Here is a 16980-nt window from a genome sequence, read left to right as displayed (position 1 = left end):
TGATGGACATGTCAGAAAGAATAGACACCAGATTTATAACTAAGGCGAGGCCGGCCAATGATACCTTCAGTGCGGATGTATATCAAGCTTGACCTCTCACGGGAATTGACGAAATATTGCGATTAATGACGGTAATGGCAAGAGGCACAACATCAGCAGTGTGTGGATCAGTTGAGAATTTGGGTCTAATGAGAGGAGTGCACACCAGCTCTGCTAAGTGCCTATGCACTTCTGCCTCTCAAAATTATAATCACTTAATTGAAGACGCCTAGCGTCGCCAGTGAATGCAACTGAAGGTTTTGTCACTACAAATGACGTGATCTGTCCTCCACAGAACTTTTCACAAAGACTTTGTGACACACTGCGCACTCATTTCAGTGATATCAAAATCGAGTGAATTTTACATAGAACTTGACAATATGGGACTTTTTATCAGCATGACGTTGCGGCCGGCTCTGGCTTTGATGTACACAGTCATTTGGCTCAGAAGGGAATCAGAAAGCAGTTGTATCCGATTCTGAGGCAAGCTCTCCCACAACTATTCTGAACTTATATCCTGAATTCTGGCACTATGATGGAGTTGAGGTTCAGCTAGGCCCCTCCTAGGTTCGGGGGCAGATCAGGGAATTTTGCTGGCCTGCGGAATCCCTCAACATCACAGAGGAAATTCATAAAGTGTCATTATAGGCGAGCATTGTCATATTGAAAAATTTTGCACCTCGCTACTGTTGCATGAAAGGTAATGCTTGAGGACGCAGGACAACCGTAGCGTACTGTTGTGGTATCAGAGTTCCTTCAACCGCTACCAGTTGTGTCCTGAAGTAATGCCCTATGGTTTCCCCACATTAAGACGCCAAAAGTAATATGGCTGTTTCTCTCCGAAACACTGACGGTATAGTACCTCTCCCTAGGCTGCAGCGATACGCACCGGCGATGATTATCTGTAGTACCGTCATTCTGCTGAACACAATGCGACCCCAACCATCAGCAGTCCTCTGCTTCCCTGTTGGGGCAGCACTCCAAATGCAGTCGTTTGTGTTACAGCGTTAACGATAGTTTACCCAAGGGATGGTAATTCCGTAGTCTGGGTGCTGGTAGTCTTCGTCCAGTGGTGCGGGATTATGCACAGGTTTGCAGGGAGTCCTTCACGCGTTCTCGAATGACGCGTAGACGTGGTCACGACGTGCACTTTGGGGCGGTACTTCTTTGTTGTTGACCCTTGACGACGAGTATACCTAGCCTCATTATCGTATGCAGTTCAACATCGGGAAACTGTCACATCCGACTGACCCACAAATATGGATACTGATTGGACAATTCGACCAGCTGGTCAAACAGAGACCCATTTTGAGGTCCCCTTGATATTCTGTCAGGTGCTGATAATGCGTCATAGTCGTGTCCTTCATGCAATGTCTGACGCTATTCACAGCCTTACGCCAGGTCGGCAGTCGGATACAGATACGCAGGGTTATTTAGCAGATGCGCAAAACTATAGACCTATAACTCTGACGTCGATCTGTTGTAGAATTTTATAACTTGTTTTTTGCTCGCGTATCATGTCATTTCTGGAAATCCAAAATCTACGCTGTAGGAATTAACATGGATTCCGGAAACAGCGATCGTGTGATACCCAACTCGCTTTATTTGTTCATGAGACCCAGAAAATATTAGATACAGGCTCCCAGGTAGATGCTATTTTCCTTGACTTCCGGAAGGCGTTCGGTACAGTTCTGCACTGTCGCCTGATTAACAAAGTAAGAGCCTACGGAATATCAGAACAGCTGTGTGTCTGGATTGAAGAGTTTTTAACAAACAGAACACAGTATCACGTTCTCAATGGAGAGACGTCTACAGACGTTAAAGTAACCTCTGGCGTGCCACACCTGAGTGTTATGGGACCATTGCTTTTCACAATATATATAAATGACATAGTAGATAGTGTCGGAAATTCCATGCGGCTTTTCGCGGATGATGCTGTAGTATACAGAGAAGTTGCAGCATTAGAAAATTGTAGCGAAATGCAGGAAGATCTGCAGCAGATAGGCACTTGGTGCAAGGAGTGGCAACTGAACGTTAACATAGACAGATGTAATGTATTGCGAATACATAGAAAGAAGGATCCTTTATTGTATGATTATAAGATAGCGGATCAAACACTGGTAGCAGTTACTTCTGTAAAATATCTGGGAGTATGCGTGCGGAGCGATTTGAATTGGAATGATCATATAAAATTAATTGTTCGTAAGGCGGGTACCAGGCTGAGATTCATTGGGAGAGTCCTTAGAAAATGTAGTCCATCAACAAAGGAGGTGGCTTACAAAACACTCGTTCGACCTGTACTTGAGTATTGCTCATCAGTGTGGGATCCGAACCAGAGGAGATAGAGAAGATCCAAAGAAGAGCGGCGCGTTTCGTCACAGGGTTATTTGGTAAGCGTGATAGCGTAAGGAGATGTTTAGCAAACTCAAGTGGCAGACTCTGCAAGAAAGGCGCTCTGCATCGCGGCGTAGCTTGCTGTCCAGGTTTCGAGAGGGTGTGTTCCTGGATGAGGTATCGTATATATTGCTTTCCCCTACTTATACCTCCCGAGGAGATCACAAATGTAAAATTAGAGAGATTCGAGCGTCCACGGAGGCTTTCCGGCAGTCGTTCTTCCCGCGAACCATACGTGACTGGAACAGGAAAGGGAGGTAATGACAGTGGCACGTAAAGTGCCCTCCGCCACACACCGTTGGGTGACTTGCGGAGTATAAATGTAGATGTAGATGCCATCTGGGTGAAGAGCTGGTCGAAGCATGCACCGCACGACTCGTACATGTTGGTGAGAGTTCTACTACTCTATAGGCAGAAATCACCTGGGGTTCCAGGCGTCGGTTCGTAATAATCGGGGGCACTATGGCAGCTGTTAATAAGGTGAATATTATTGCAAACCACTTGCACTCCCTTAAGTCTGATGTCTTCCGCGAAGCTATGGCAATTCGCAGAAGGAGAACTGTCGTTTTTAGTAGGCTCCAAGCATGCTACAGTGTTTAGAGGAACATTATCGTGAACACAAGTTCCAAACTTGGCCCCTAAATACGCCAGATCTGAACCCGATGTCACATATTTGGTAGGCTATCGGGTGCCACCTTCGCGATGTCCTTAGGTTAATTATGTTTAAGTAGTTCTAAGTCTAGGGGAATGATGACCTCAGATGTTAGGTCCCACAGTGCTTGGAGCTATTTGAAAAGTACCTCCGATTCGCTTTTTAATAAGGGATGGAACTGATCACCTCTGGTACTCAGCCAGCTGTTGCAGAAGCAACGAGAAGAGAGTACAAAATCTAAAAGAATGCAAAATACTCAAGACTGGTGAAGTTTTACAGAAGCCCGAAAGTTAGTGCGATTTTAATGCGGAAAGTTTTAAGTTCCCACAGCGAAAATATGTAAATAAATCGGACAGAAAATCCAAGGAGAATCTCGTCGTATGTCAGCGGTAAGACACAATCTATATCTTCACTCCGCTATTGCGATGTTAATGGTTGAAATGGCTCTGAGCACTATGGGAATTAACATCTATGGTCATCAGTTCCCTAGAACTTAGAACTACTTAAACCTAACTAACCTAAGGACAGCACACAACACCCAGCCATCACGAGGCAGAGAAAATCCCTGACCCCGCCGGGAATCGAACCCGGGAACCCGGGCGTGGGAAGCGAGAACGCTACCGTACGACCACGAGATGCGGGCTGCGATGTTAATGCTAGAAACGCAGTGCCTCTAAAGCGAAGTCACTAATTGCGGTTTCCCGAAATTCCTTCAGCAAAGAAGACAAAGTAAGCATTCCAGGATTCGAATCGAGAACTGCTGCCGACAAGAGTCACTTAGAAATACATATCCTCGGTGCAGCGCAGCAACATAAATCAATAAAAGCAAGCGTTCCGATACAGACTGTGTTCTGGTAGCCCCATACCTCGCATTCGGTTACAGCCGCTCGCTCGACGAATTATCCGTGTCTATAGACAGGAAAGTTGTACAGATCACACCAACACGCAGTAAAGGAAATAAGAGTGGACCGCTTATTTAAAGACCCATATCATCGACGCCGATTTAAAGTAGCGTTATGCAGCATATACTTTGTTCGAATATTATGAATTATCTCGAAGTAAAAAACTTATTGAGGCACTGTCAGCAACACGCTTTGCTCCTTAGTGTCATGTAAAGAGTGATATCCATAAGGGATCTCAAATAGATTACATATTTTGGGTTTCCAGAAGGATTTCCGCACCGTTCCTCACAAACGTTTTTTTTTTGTTTTTTTTTTTTTTTTTTGTGGGCAGATTCCAACTGCACGTTGCAAAAACCACATTGCAGATATCTGCCGAATCAACGGATAAAATGCCCCATATGACCCATAGGAGAGACATGCGATATATACAGGGTGAGTCTGGAGGAGAGGTACATGGTTTGAGAGGTGGTAGTATTAGTGATTCTGAACTAAAACCTTCATATGGACGTATGCCCTATTCCGAATGGGTTCGGAGATAGAATACATTTAATATCACTTTTGTACGATTTTCTTGAATCACTCAAAAACCGCACCCTCCAGCGGAAACGTGTCGCAGTACAAAATTACACTACGTTACATTTCCTACAAAAAAGGCTCTATTAATTTTTTTCTCTAGAACCAATGGTTTGTGCGAAGAGAGTGTGCGAATGTTGAAAAACTAGTTCGATGTGCATGCGCTGTAGCTTACGTAGTTTTTGTAGGCCAATTTGAAGTAGCTCATTGAGGTAACAAGGTGAGACTAACAGTTTGATATGGGACACTTGTGGCCTATCAAGTCGGGAAACTACCTCAAATTGGCCTACAAAAACTACGTAAGCTACAGCGCATGCACATCGAACTAGTTTTTCGACATTCGCACACTCTCTTCGCACAAACCATTGGTTCTAGAGAAAAAAATTAATAGAGCCTTTTTTGTAGGAAATGTAACGTAGTGTAATTTTGTACTGCGACACGTTTCCGCTGGAGGGTGCGGTTTTCAAGTTATTCAAGAAAAACGTACAAAAGTGATATTAAATGTGTTCTATCTTGGAAACCATCCGGAATAGGGCAAAAGTCCATATGAAGTTTTTTTGTTCAAAATCAATAATACTAACACCCCTCAAAGCATGTACCTTTCCTCCTAACTCACCCTGTATTAAAATGAACGGTTGTCCATGAGTATTTGCAATAAAATAGGTACTCATTACGATAGATAGTATTTAAGGTATTGTAGCTGTTCATTTTACTCGTCTGACTTACTGGGACTGAGTGGCAGTAACTAACAGCCGGCGAGGATTGTTGCTGGAGATAGTGTTTGGGATAATACGAGGTGTGTTTTCTTCACACAACGGTACTGCACCATTCAAAGTAGTTCTCTTCGGCAGGTATACATAAGCGAAATCGCTGGTTCCGGTCTTGGTAGCAGTGCTGTATGGATTCAGCTGGAAGGCGCTTTAACATGTCGGTCAAATTCTTTCCAATGCTCTCAAAAGTCCCAAAACGACGTCCTTGTAAGACTTTTTGAATTTCGGAAAAATAAGAAAAACGCAAGGATTCAGATCAGGTGACAGGGCCGTGGAACAACAGGAATGCCTTCGAGTGTCAAAAATTCCGAGATGGAAGTGGCCGTGTGACAGAGGGCGTTGTCATGTTGCAGCATTCACTTGTCTGCAGTTTCCGGTCTCACTCGATTCATCTTTTTTGTGAGACTTCCAAGGCCATATTTGTAAAACACTTGGTTGATAGATCGACTGTCACTGTTTCAGAAATATAAAAAAGTTTTCAAATGTCGTTACGAGTCACATCATTTGTTGACCATTACATTATTTAAATAGCAACATGTTTCGAGGTGACAACTGATCATCAGGCTGTAGTGGCATTGCAGAAACATTTAACGTAAGTGTATACAGATATTAAAGTTTCTTTGCATGACTGCTGTTATCATCCTGTGGAGAGAGAGAAGGATAACCACGTAACAGGCGATGTCACTTTCTATCGCCTGTTACTATCGTCTGTTACTAGGTTATCCTTCTCTCTCTCCAGTGGACGAACCTAGCAAGTATGTAAGGAATCTTTAATATCTGTATACGTTTACGTTAATTTCTTTAATGCTATTATAGCTTATGATGTCTCACCTCGCAACATGTCGCTAAAGTAATAATTCAGTAGTCAACAAATTTTGTGACTCATAGCGTAATTTGGAAAAATTTTCATAGTTGGTTGACAAGTTGTTCTGGACTAACAAATTCTTTATGCACGATACCTCTACTGTCAAAAAAGAAAATTAGCATTATTTTGATATTTGATTTGCTCATTCGAGTTTTTCTCGCTCGACGAGATGTCTCAGTGTGCCACTCCTCACTTTGCCTCTGTATTTCAGAATAGTACTCAAAGGATTCATCACCTGTGAACACATGACTGAATCATTCGTGATTATTCGCATTTCTCCCAAAGAGTTAACGCACAAGTTCCTTCGATTGCCCTTATACTCAGCTGCGAGGTTTTTCAGCACCATTTCGGCACAAACCTCCCGCATGTGCAAAACATCAGTCAAAACTTGATGTGCGGTGGAAGTGTTTAACAGGCCCAACGTCATCCTTATTGATAAACGTTTGTCTGGTCACACTATAGCATGCACACGTTCGAAGTTTTCGTCGGTTTTTGAAGTTGGATGCCTCACTCAGCTAGCTTCATCTTCGGCGTGTTGTTGGACTATCAAAAGTGATTTGTGCCCCGTGAAAATCTTGTACTATTGATATGGAGTGTTCCCCATAGGCCTGTTTCAACTTTTCAGGGGTCACACTCGCGGATTCAACAAGTTTAACACAAAATTTGATTGCTTAAGGTTGCCCTAAATACCACTGTTCCATTTTCGCAACACACGACGAAATCAGAACTTAACGGATAGCGCATTCAGAAATCACATGATGCCTATGAGGAGCTGAAACTCGGACTGAGCATCAGGAAGAAACACACAGGCCGGCAGAAGCAGAACAATACAGTGTTGCCAGATCTCTCGCAGTGTTGCCAGTCTCATTACTTGTCTCACACGCTTAGTATATGGGGGGAAAAGATGGTGAGGACAACCTTGGGAAAGAGGAAAGAGAGGAGAGGAGGAGGAACTATGTGAGAAGGAAGAATTGTGGAAAAGCTGGAAATACGTGTAGAACTCCAGGTGAATTTCATTGTGGGTCACAGACAAGTTCCGTTAGCATCTAATGTGTGTAGTATGCAAGCATAAGCTAGGGGCTGGGTGATGAATACGTACAAATGTAGCAACGTTTGAGAATTGGTAACCAAGGATCTGATGAAGCAATGACATGCCTGTTATTAAGTTCGTAGCAGATATAAGGAGTCGAAAAGTATTCGTGGTGTGAGAGGAGAGGGAATCTTTATAAATTCATACAGGACGTTGGTGAAGGACGATATAGTTACGCAGATGATGTTGAGGAATGCATGGAATTCGAGGATGTGGAGAGAATGGAATACGTTCAGTGGCGTGGAAATCTAAGCTATATTCATACGAGTTTGGCTGGATTAAGGGTTTGTACTTGTGGTGTATGGTGAAAGGGAAGGCTAATTGTGACTACTGATTCACATTAACTCGCAGAGAATTCCCACAGAGGACGGAAAAAGAATCATATCTTGTAGATAGATGACCTCGCTTGGTTAATAAACATATTAAGGCGATGTCGACAGTTCTTTCTGGCACTTGATTTCACGTCTACACTTTGTCTGCCTGTCTCACTGATTGGTATTGCCGTAATATTAACCTTTTCGGTTACATGCAGGATGCTGCTGGGTCAGAGTGTGCGCTTCCTTTCGTACGAGAGTTAATCTATTCTACATACAGGGGATATGCAAAATAATGTGAACAATGGTAGTAATGGGATGGTTGTGTTTGACTGTCAACAACGCAGGTAAGGCACGTGTCGTGCTCGACTGTGCGTGTTCAGTTCGGAATAAGCATCAGTGCAAGTTTTTTAGGAGTAGAGCACACTTCGTATTTGTATTCAGAGGCCGTGGTCGACTTGTAATGAAAGACGAAACAGAGTTCCAAAGAGGGCAGATTGTGCGGGCCCGATTAGAACCCTGACAACCAACTTATTGAACGTTTCCAGAGAAACTGTTTCGGCAGTCACGATAGTTTACACAAAACATGGAAATACTCCATCGTGTAGACGTAATAGTGACAGAGAACGTCTTACGATAATAAGAATCGAGCCAAAACAACACAAAACTATAGCGGCTAAAGTGACTGCAAAGCTCAATAGCCATCTTCGAGACCCCGTATCTATCTACACAGTGCGCTGAGAACTCCATAAAGCGAATATTCATGGACGAGGTGCTATACCGAAACCAACAGTGATGACAACCAACCCAAAGAAGCGTAATACATGGTGTCAGGAGCGTAAATCCTGGACGGCTGATAGGTGGAAACACGTCATACGGTCAGACGAGTCAACGTTTTCGTTATTTCCCATACTGGACCGGGCTTACGTCTGGAGAATGCCAAAAGAAGCCTACAATACTGATTGCTTGATTCCAACTGTTAAGCATGAAGGTGGAGGTGTGATGGTGGGCTGCCGTATCATGGTATTCTGCTGGTCCCATCATCACTCTCAAAGGCCGTGTTACAGCCAATGATTATGTGAACATTTTAGATGATCAGGTGCACCCCATGATCCACATGTTGTTCCCCAATATTGATGCCATATTTCAGGACGATAATGCACCCATGCACACATCCAGGATTACAATAGCGGTATGAGGAGCATGCAACTGAACTGCAGCATCTTTCCTGGCCAGCGTGGTGGTCAGTATCGGAGCGCAGACTCCGGGGCAGATTTCCGCCTCCCTCGTCACTACAGGAGTTAAAGAGGTTCTGATCGAAGGGTGGCATAACATTCCACTGGAGACTATACAATCATTATATGCCGGTATTCCCAGAAGAATCGCTGCTGTATTACGAGCAAATGGGGGCGCAACCGCTTATTAATAAACCATTCCCAAGTAAGTTCAAGTGTTCGCATCAGTTTCCCTGTCCCCAGTATCTACCTGGTTTAGATTCGTTCGCGTCCCTCTTTGTGGTTATTCCAGTCACCAAGGCGTAAATCCAGGAACCGTGAAAGCGTGGCACAGCACCAAACGAGGCACATGCATTTGGTGGTGACGTCCACTTGACCTAGAGTCCTTTTGGAGCAATAACAACAGCCCACGCGTGGCCGATGCCTCATTACTTGCAGCTCTCACCCCAAGTCACAACCCTTACACTGGATCAGTGGGAGCTGCGTAGGCGGCCGTGGTCGCTGAATAGCGGCCTCGTTTGCGGTGGACTGCCCGTCCCACATTATGAGGAAAAACAGCACAACTGCCACCGAACTTCTTTCATTACGCCCACGGAAGCCTTAATAATATCCGAACGACCTCGTTTGCGCCCCAAGAAATGATCTCATTTTGACACAGCTACGACGAAGACTGCCACTAAAAGTGGCCGTAACTGGGTCTTTAAACAGCTCAATCTGGCCTCGATTGTACTGTACCTACGCTTAAAGGCAGAACGTAAGGAACCCCACTCACGTGATCCTGCAAGACATACAGGTGCGCTGCTCGTCACGTGCTGCCTATAATTCAAACAACATGTTGCGTCAGTCATTCAGTGTTTCTGAACCTGGAAGGAAGCTCCTCCGACATTATTACATTTAGTACATCACTCAAAGATTTATTTTGAATGTCGGGCTTCATGTACACTTAGTGTTAATTTCCGATTTACACAATTGAAGCTATGTGTAATAAGTATATTTTAAACTGTAGGTTAAATATCTCTCCATACCTTCCTTTCAAACACATGTAAGAAAATGTAAGTTTCTTGTCGTTAGGTAATGGACGGAACAATTGTCAAAATATGATCTACAACGCTTTAGTGACTATAAACAGCACAGTATGGATTGTAAATGTATTTTGAAACAATAGAAGTCATCTTGTGACCGAAAATAACTTCTTTTTTTTTTTTTTTTTTTTTTTTTTTTTTTTTTTTACGAAATCGTCGACTACAAATATTAGGATTTAACTTACCGTCGTCGAGGAGGTAATTAAAGACGGAGAACATACTCTGACTGATGAAGAGTGAGGAAATAAATAGGCCATATCCTTACCACTTTTGCACGAACCAGCCTGGCATTTACTTATAGCGGTTTAGCGAAAGCATTTCGGCCAGCGCACTCATGTTATAACTAATGCCATCACGTATAATTTGACAGTCTAGCAGAGACTTAAAACTGTCTACGCAGAGAGACAGAACATAATTTTTTTTGTAACGTAATTCTTTAGTCTCAAATACTTTATTAGTCTTTAGGGCGCTTAGTAAGAGATATTATATTAAATGGAACTCTAATGTTTTTCAAGTATGTGCTACAAACGTTAGCTAAATGTTGTCATTCGCAAAGCGTAGATGTTGAGTTATAGGTAACTCCAAGAATTGTACGACGATCAGTTCGGGCAAAAAACGCTCGCTACTCATTACCCCACCATACCATTCAGTTGGAAAGAATGTTATGTGCCACATAATGTTCTTAAACGTGACCTGTGGGACTGAAGAGTGTAACATACGACGACTAGAGTGCTAATTAGGATGATAGGTCTTTATAAGCAGTATCCACTTCAAAAGAAATTTTCTTAATATTTTAAAGGAAGTCTGCCGACTAGCAAACCACAGAGAGACAAAACTACTGAGGAGCAGCAGAAAAAATGTTAGTGACAAATTAACGTAGTAACTGAGAGTCTGGTGATCAGTAAAAGTAAGCAAATCTGCTCCCTCGAAAACAAGATAATATGTGCTGGGTGATGCAAGGAAGGTACAAGGAACAATATAGAAAACGTAAAGAGGGTACTCCCCTATAATAGCAACCTACTGCTTTTAAACATAGAACGTACCGTGAGAACGTAACTTCGGAGAATGTACGTCTGGAGCACAATATTGGATGGAAGTGACTCATGTGGACGAGAAGCGCTGTGTGAAAAGGTAATTATGAGTTTGACGTGTAGTTGTTAAAGAAGGAATGTGAAAATTAACTATTCTGTTTTACGAAATCGTTGAATACAAATACTAGGATTTAACCAACCGTCAAAGAGAAGTTTGTCAATCGTTCCTACCTACGTGGAAATACCTCCACCAGTCCCACTTGCAGTTCTACTAGAGTTGACACTATCTCTTAAAGACTGCAATTCTTAATCAGACAATTGCATTAAAATGTGATTGGTCAATTCAGCGGTTACATTCATTACGGAAGAAGGAAGGAAGACTGGATTTAACATCCTGTCAACACTGAGATCATTATAGACGGAACGCAAGCTCGTATGAAGTCAAGGATGGGAAAGGAAATCGGCCATGCCCTTTCAAAGGAACCACCGCGGAATTTGCCTGAAGGGATTAGGGAAAGCAAGGGAAACCTAGTCTGAATGGCCGTATAAGGGTTTGAACCGTCGTCCTCCCGAATGCGAATCCAATGGGCTACCCATTGCACCATCTCGCTGAGTGACACTCACTGTGGAGAGACATAATGGTTATTCTGCTTGCTATGCGTACGTTTAGCCTACTAAATTGTACTGTGTGCATAAAGATTCGGATATACAACGCAGTACCGGTTGCAGAAATATTTACCAATTCGCAACTCGTTTTGGACATACTACATTCGGAAAACAGCAACAGCTGAATCGTTAGAAGCTCCAGAAAGCTCCAGAAAGTTAACACCACCCAAAGATGGTCACTTACATTTTGTGGAAGGCAACTGCACATTTCTTAAAGGTTCAGGATACACTTATCGTGCATTAGTTTGTGCTAGCAGTATAGTCTGAAGACAGTGCCTTTGATAATTTCTCATTCCAACGGCAATAAAGTTACCGAAAATATGTATAGATATCTGGCTAATACGAAGGAAGGATTATTAGGGTATAAGATACTGTCAACCACTAGTTAATTGGAAACGTATCTGTAGCGCAGAAATGACCAGGGTGATAAGGGCAAGCAGCTATCTACATTCCAGATTAACCATCCCAACAATTGCCTTGAGAGATTTAGTGAAGGAGATGACCGGAGAAGGAATCAACTGTAGTGTTCGCAAACTAGAACTCAGTGTTTGGACCACTGCCTCAACTCGCTGTGTATTTTTATATAGTTTGGCGGCCGCCCCTCATTTTGTAATGGAAGCACAGGTGACTAACATTTTCAGTGGTCTTTCATTTTTCAGTTAATCTTGTCACAGTATTGCTGATTATAATGGGCCAATCAATTAGTCCATTACTTCGTGTTCTCTTCAACTGTTGTGAATCTTCAGGCACAACGTGCTAAACTCTGCTTATATCCAACTCAATAACAAGCGTAAGAAATTACTATCTGATATGATGAACGAATGACTAAATTTCTTAGCCGACCTGTCTGTCTAAGTCAGTTCAAGTGAAATAACTGAATTGTGGCACTTTGTTGTGTACATTAACAGTCACTGATAGATCATGTTCGGTTCACACCATCAGAACTATGCTGTCATTTTAGTCTCGATCCGTTTGCTTTACATAAAATGCGAACTTGCTGTCAAAAATAACGATTCCTTAAACGGATTCAAGATTCATGCAATAGTCAAATTTTGCGTACGCATCGTCCGTATAAGAACGCTGCATCCAGTGGGTATGAGATAGCATCAATTACAAGTTCAAGCCTAAAGATAAATTAGCCTTCATTAGCACGCTCACATCATATTATTTTGTTAACAAGCGCTTACGCACATAGTTATTGCACGACGAGAAAGTCACGGTATGGTTTGGATTTACCACATCTACCGTTATTGGGCATTTGTTCTTCGAGGAAATGCGTGATTCTGGTTTTGTAGCTGCCACCGTGATGGGTGAGAGGTACGCCGATATGTTACAGAATCGCATCATCCCCAGCCTGGCTGATAAACACCTGCTGGAACGTACGATGTTTAGGCAGGATGGCGCTCCACCCCATATTGCTAGACGCGTGAAAGACTTCTTGTGCGCGTCGTTTGGTGATGATCGTGTGTTCAGCAGCCACTTTCGTCATGCTTGGTCTCCTGGGTCCACAGACCTCAGTCCGTGCGATTATTGGCTTTGGGGTTACCTGAAGTCGTAAGTGTATAGTGATCGACCGACATCTCTAGGGATGCTGAAAGACAACATCCGACGCCAATGCCTCAACATAACTCCGGACATGCTTTACAGTGCTGTTCACAACATTATACCTCTACTACAGCTATTGTTGAGGAATGATGGTGAGCATATTGAACATTTCCAGTAATGAACATAATCTTTGCTTTGTCTTACTTTGTTATGCTAATTATTGCTATTCTGATCAGATGAAGCGCCATCTGTCGGACATTTTTTGAACTTTTGTATTTTTTTGGTTCTAATAAAACCCCATGTCATTCCAATTATGTGTGTCAATATGTCTCTATCTACATTATTCCGTGATTTATTCAGTTTTAAAATTTATACTGACTTTTTGATCACCCGGTAAGTTAGACTACCACGTTACAGGCCTAACCACAAATTTCCAAATTTCTTTTTCCTTAACGTGAAACGGTTGGCTACTAGGCAACCGCACGTGAATTCGTACTGTTACAACCTTTGGAGACGACAAAATTGGTCTGCATTCAACGATGAGCAATATAAGATGATTTCTTCCTCCTAGACGAACGGTCGATCGGCAGTTGTGATGTTCCCGTAGTAGGAATCTTTCCCTTCGTACACCCCATGAGGAGCAATGGAAGGACAATTAAAATGACTTTTCCCTCTATCTCTACGTCACGACGATATCAACATCCGTCTTTTCCTTTGCTATATCTTAGCTAGGGCAAACAGAACACATAATGACATTACATGTGAAGATTCAAATCTACACGTAATCTTTACGTATTTCAAACATGATTCTGATGGGAGAAAACTGAAACGTGTGGAATAGTGTCGTATCTTATCTAAGCTGTATAGTGCGTTCCATGCTGTATAGCCTGTTTCACATTTTAGTTGCGTTTCATCACCTCAATGATATACGAGGGTCACCCAGAAGGTAATGCAATGCATTTTTATCTTTAACAATTCCTTATTGAACATAATGAGAATTATACAGACGAAAGAACGATGTTTTATGTACACACCTATTTTTCCATGCCATTTCCATCCCGTTCTATGGGCCAAACAGGGCGTGTATGCCCTGTCACTGCCAGTCCTCGTCCTGTTGGAGGAGCCAGTGCTTCACTGAGTGAATCACATCCTCATCGTCCTCAAAATATCTTCCACGATTTGCATCATTTAATGGCCCAAACTCGTGTAAGTTCGAGGGGGCTAGCTCAGCATTCCTCAGACTTGTGTGGGAGCGAGCGTTATCGTATTGCAGCAAAACATCTCCTGGGTTGCCGTGGCGCCGAAGTCACTGGAAGCGCTTCCTAGGTTTGTTGAGGTGTTCATATTTGCTTTTGAATTAATGGTACCGCCTATTTGCGTCACGTCAATGAGGATCACACCTTCACAATCTCAGAACATGGCGATCATGACCTTATCGGCGGAAGCAGTTGCTTGAATGTTCTTTTGTGGGGAGTGGGAATAGCCATTCCATCGACCGTCGTTTTGTTTCGGGTTCAAAATGGTGAACCCATGTTTCATAACGTGTTACAATCCGGGACAAGAAGGCCGCCTTCTCAGCTTCAAAACATTGCAACAAATCGAGACAAATGTTTTTTCTGTGCGATTTGTTATCTACCGTTAGACACCGTGGGACCCATCTTGCACAACCTTTTGAATATGCAAGAGCCGGCCGCGGTGGTCTAGCGGTTGTAGGCGCTCAGTCCGGAACCGCGCGACTGCTACGGTCGCAGGTTCGAATCCTGCCTCGGGCATGGATGTGTGTGATGTCCTTAGGCTAGTTAGGTTTAAGTAGTTCTAAGTTCTAGGGGACTGATGACCACAGATGTTAAGTCCCATAGTGCTCAGAGCCATTTGAACCACTTTGAATATCCAAGAGTGGGGATAATTGCATCCACATATCCTTTACTGATTGACAGATGCAGTGCCAACTGCCGAGTCGCACTGCTTCTGTCCTCACGAATGACAACATCATCTCGCTGCAACAGGCCAGATGTGACAGCCGTGAATGCCTCCCCGACCGCTACATATCGTGGAGCTCCGCGGAACCGCCTTCTGATGACCTCACCCTCAGAGCCCAGCGATTATCTCTGTCGACAGCAGGTGCTCCATAGACTTTGCACAAGCGGTTATGAATATTCCCCACAGTTTCTTTCTCTGCAAAGAGAAATTCAATGACGGCATGTTGGTTGTAACGTACATCACCTACAGACGCTATTTTGAAACTGTCCTTAGCTACGCTATCTGCCGGAAATGACGGAAACTTGGCGAGTTCACTCAGGAGACGTCACGTTTCCCATTCGTAGTATTGTTTTTGACTGAGATGAAAAATGCGGTGCATTACTTTCTGGGCAACCGTCGTTAAGTTAGATCTGTAACAATTTTTGTGTCATTCCTTTCTGAGAAAAAAATGCTGTTGTTGGCAGTTCATTTTACTCAATTTTCATACTATACAGGGTGATTCAAAAAGAATACCACAACTTTAAAAATGTGTATTTAATGAAAGAAACCTAATATAACCTTCTGTTATACATCATTACAAAGAGTATTTAAAAAGGTTTTTTTTTCACTCAAAAACAAGTTCAGAGATGTTCAGAATGGCCCCCTCCAGACACTCGAGCAATATCAACCCAATACTCCAACTCGTTCCACACTCTCTGTAGCATATCAGGCGTAACAGTTTGGATAGCTGCTGTTATTTCTCGTTTCAAATCATCAATGGTGGCTGGGAGAGGGGGCCGAAACACCATATCCTTAACATACCCCCATAAGAAAATATCGCAGGGGGTAAGATCAGGGCTTCTTGGAGGCCAGTGATGAAGTGCTCTGTCACGGGCTGCCTGGCGGCCGATCCATCGTCTCGGGTAGTTGACGTTCAGGTAGTTACGGACAGATAAGTGCCAATTTGGTGGCGCTCCATCCTGCTGAAATATGAATTGTTGTGCTTCTTGTTCGAGCTGAGGGAACAGCCAATTCTCTAACATCTCCAGATACTGTAGTCCAGTTACAGCAGCACCTTCGAAGAAAAAGGGACCAAAAACTTTATTGGCTGAAATAGCACTGAAAACGTTCACCTTAGGCGAGTCACGTTCATACTGAGTTGTTTCCCGCGGATTCTCAGTGCTCCATATACAGACATTGTGACGGTTGACTTTCCTGTTAGTGTGGAAAGTTGCTTCATCACTAAACACAATCTTTGAAATGAAAGATTCATCTGTTTCCATTTGAGCAAGGATAAAATCACGGAAATCGGTTCTTTTAATCTTATCAGCTGCAGACAGTGCTTGAACCAATTTCAGACGATAAGGTTTCATAACTAACCTTTTTCGTAGGACTCTCCATACAGTTGATTGTGGAATTTGCAGCTCTCTGCTAGCTCTGCGAGTCGATTTTCCTGGGCTGCGAACAAATGCTTGCTGGATGCGTGCTACATTTTCATCACTCGTTCTCGGCCGTCCAGAACTTTTCCCTTTGCACAAACACCCATTCTCTGTAAACTGTTTACACCAACCTTTAATACACCACCTATCAGGAGGTTTATTAACACCATACTTCGTTCGAAATGCATGCTGAACAACTGTCGTCGATTCACTTCTGCCGTACTTAATAACACAAAAAGGTTTCTGTTGAGCGGTCGCCATCTTAGCATCAACTGACGCTGACGCCTAGTCAACAGCGCCTCAAGCGAACAAATGTACAACTAAATGAAACTTTATAGCTCCCTTAATTCGCTCACAGATAGTGCTTAGCTCTGCCTTTTGTCGTTGCAGAGTTTTAAATTCCTAAAGTTGTGGTATTCTTTTT

Source organism: Schistocerca serialis, chromosome 2 (assembly GCF_023864345.2).
Source record: "Schistocerca serialis cubense isolate TAMUIC-IGC-003099 chromosome 2, iqSchSeri2.2, whole genome shotgun sequence".
NCBI classification, from domain to species: domain Eukaryota; kingdom Metazoa; phylum Arthropoda; class Insecta; order Orthoptera; family Acrididae; genus Schistocerca; species Schistocerca serialis.
This window is presented reverse-complemented; position numbering follows the sequence as displayed.